This window comes from Lactuca serriola, chromosome 4 (assembly GCF_051521515.1).
Source record: "Lactuca serriola cultivar US96UC23 chromosome 4, Lser_US96UC23_V15, whole genome shotgun sequence".
Taxonomy (NCBI): domain Eukaryota; kingdom Viridiplantae; phylum Streptophyta; class Magnoliopsida; order Asterales; family Asteraceae; genus Lactuca; species Lactuca serriola.
Window position 1 is genome coordinate 244,261,840 of NC_136411.1, and position 3,619 is coordinate 244,265,458.

Here is a 3,619-nt window from a genome sequence, read left to right on the forward strand (position 1 = left end):
GGGTCTATTGAGATTTCATAAGAACTTGATGACACAAGCTGTGGCCTCCCTTTCAAAATTCTCCAATTCGTTCATGCCCTTTGTAATCTTATTCATATCCCCTAGCTCAGATAACTTGATATCGAACCTCTTCAAAACAGACGCATGCTTGAAAACACATTTAAACCAAGATACTTGTAAATCATAAGCACGCAAGTTTTTGAAAGTAGTTGTATCGAGGCTATTTGAGATGAGATGCATGTAGGTATCGATGACCAAATTGAATCGTAAATGTTGCACTTGAATCCCTGTGCAACATTCATGAGTCGATTTGGTCATCAATACCTACATGCATCCCATCTCAAATAGCCTCAAGACAATGACTTTCAGAAACTTTCGTGCTTATGATTTACAAATATCTTGGCTTAAATGTTTTTTGAAGTATACATCTGTTTTGGAGAGGTTGGATATCAGGTTATCTAAGCTAGGGGATTTGAATAGGATTACAAAGTGCATGAAGGAATTGGAGAATTTTGAAAGGGAGGCCACAACTTGTTTCATCAAGTTCTCATGAAATCTCAACAGACCCGTATGTACCTCTGTTCCCTTTTGTTAGCTTCTTTAGGAAAATAGTGGTGTGTGTGTATATATATATATATATATATATATATATATATATATATATATATATATATATATATATATATATCCTAGCTTAGATAATCTGATATCTAATATCTCCAAAGCAATGCTCGTAATGAACGATCCATCCGGAGTTCCAAGTTCAACACAAGATGGGTCAAATTTGGGAACATAGGAAAACGGTTACTATCTGCAAATGAAAGAGTCTTCTCATGGGAATGAAAAAACACACAAACACAAAAATCTATTTATCAATCTTGGTTTAAAGAGGCGAGTTTTAATATATTCCATTTAATATGTAGATTAGGTTGTCAATTACCTCTAAGGTCAGATCACATAATGTCAAAGACATCATGATATTTTGAAGTTGATAGAGTAGATCAAGAGAGCTCGAGATGCGACTTCCATTCTTGTATTTCTGGTCTGCCTTCTCTGCCATCCATAGCCACCCTTCTTTTTCACCCTAATCCATCGCTTAGTTTTCTCCATCTTCTTCAAAGCAAATTTTAAACTGCCTTTCCCCATTCCATTTCACGAGTTTTTCTACCCGTTTTCTCACTTTCTCAGAAACCAAGCCGCCTCCGCCACTCTCAACGCCCCCTCCCCGTTCCACCATCAAGAAACTCTATTCTCTTGCTTCTGCTGCCACCAACCGTCACCACATTCCCTCACCTCTATTACGGCCCATACATAAGTTTGCTTTTTCTCTCTATCTCCCACTGTTTCTTCAAGAAAACCCTAGCCCTAAAAACAACCACCCAGTTTTACGAATTTTATGTATGGTTTATATGATAGGCTTCGTGAAGAACAATACTACCAAATTTATGCAATGGTTGAAGGTTTGTCAACACATAACTAACCCGCCAGATGTTTAAGTTCATCATGGTTCACTTTGTTATGATAAATCTTTGTATGTGAGTATTTTACTATTGAAAAACAATCTATATATTGATTTTGGATAAAGAAGCTCATCTGGGTTTTTTCATAAAACCGTTAAAAGAAAATTTTGGGTTTTTTGTTTGAACTTGAATTTGATTTAGTTTAGGTTGATTTTTAGGTTTTCGTTGAACTTGATATCGTTTTATGGTTATTTACTTATTTATACCGAAAATTGATACATAATTTTATGGTTTTAGGTGAAGAAGATGATGAAGATGAACTAAAATGGCCTGATGGACAGATATTGACTCAAATGTAGACTCTGGATCGATGTTAGAAGTTGTGAGTGTAGAGTATATATGCTACTGAGATTGTATGCTGCAAAATTCATTTTTCCAAGTTGAAGCTTTCATTAAACTATGTGCTTGACAAATCCATCATCAAGTTGGTTTATTTTTAACAGAAGCAAGCTTAGATTTTCATTGTTGCAGATATGTCAACAAAGCGTTTTCATTGCTCCACATCCAGGTAACATGTTTTTACCTAGACACACTTTGATTTCAAACTAAATTGATTTTTTTGGATCTTCTTATGGATGTGGTGGTTCTTGGAATGGTAGAAAACCTTACTCTCCATTAATGAACATGATAAACTTTACCTTTGATAAATTTTTATATTTGAAGCCAAGGTCGCCTCAAGGTGTTGGGTGGGGGTGAACATCAACTTTACAATAAGGTGCTGGTACTGGTACTTATCTTACAGGGTTAATTTGGTCAAATTTTTTGCCACCCTTTCTTTGAGCTTGACTGTTAAATGTATATGATGCTATAGATGAAAGATATGTTCAATGCTTATGTTACAAGGTTATGTTGTTCAACCATGTGATTTGGGGCTTACAATGAAGCTTATGTTAGATAAACAAACCTATGGTACATCTTTCAAGGTTTTTATTGCGTTTGACTATATTCTTCCATGGTTATCTTTTTGAATTTCAAGTGCTGACTTAGTTTGACATCAACAGTTGTAGATATTGACCATATTGCCCTTGGACAAAAAATTTGATATTGACCATGGTTATCTTTTTGAATTTCAAGTGCTGACTTATCTATCCAAATTTGATATTGACCATATTGCCCTTGGACAAAAACTTAAAATGAACAATATACCACAAGGACTAAATTTGTAATTTTCATTTATCCTTGAATAAAAGTTTATAACATTGTTAAAAATGGTTTTCCTTTTTGAAAGTTTAAAGCAAAATCAAAGGATAATACATTATTCCCAAATATGGTTCCTGTGGTGTACTTCTTTCAACTTTCTATGGGCAAAATTTTCATTTAAAAGTTTTAATAGCTATACTACTATATAGAAACTTTTTAAAAGAAACCTAAAAAACAAGGACTAATAGAAACTTTTTTGGCACTGAAATTGTAAAAATTAGTGATCTAAAATGTATTTTAGTTGAAAAAAAAACAGAAATTGCATTCTTATTTATGACACCTTACGTTCCTCTATATGTGTTTTGTGGCAATATACATACGGCTATATACAAAAGTAGGAATGCATATTAATTAATTTAATTTATTATTGTAATTTTTTTTTTGTATAATGTGTTTGTGTCACTATTGTAGTTCATCTTTTAACATTTTCCTTAGTCTAAGATTTCAAAGTCCATGGTGGTTGTGATTTAGGATGGTTAGTGTGTACCATAATACGTGTGTGGTGGCATCTGTAGCGCTAGGGCTGGTTCAGGGCGAGACATGTAGCAGTTCACAACCATGACTTGAGTACCTTTTGTTAGTTTCATCATGTATGTAAATGAACTCCATCAACTACTTCTGTAATATCTTCATGTAAGTAAATAACTGTTTATTCTTTGTGTGGGGTTGCATACGACATAGTGATCTTGAATTTGTGTTTCATGTTTCCCTCTTCAAGAATGGTATTTAATATTTTAAACAATTTTTCTTTTTGGAGACAGAACACGATTTCAAATACTGCAACTACTCTTGATTTTCTACTTTACTACATGGAATTTGCTGTAACCATGTCAATATTGTTTTCTAAAAATTGCATCTAGGATGAGGTTTAGATTTTCTTGTTTGCATCATGCTTGTTT

The 3,619-nt window shown here is 33.5% G+C and overlaps 1 long non-coding RNA gene across 1 annotated transcript; it reads left to right on the plus strand.

The window, feature by feature from the left end:
- The first annotated feature begins 802 nt into the window (after positions 1-802).
- LOC145100576 (uncharacterized) lies at positions 803-3,406 on the plus strand. Its single transcript, XR_013705135.1, has 3 exons — positions 803-1,460; positions 1,758-2,028; positions 2,184-3,406. It is a non-coding gene; the product is annotated as an uncharacterized LOC145100576 (long non-coding RNA).
- The last annotated feature ends 213 nt before the right edge of the window (positions 3,407-3,619 follow it).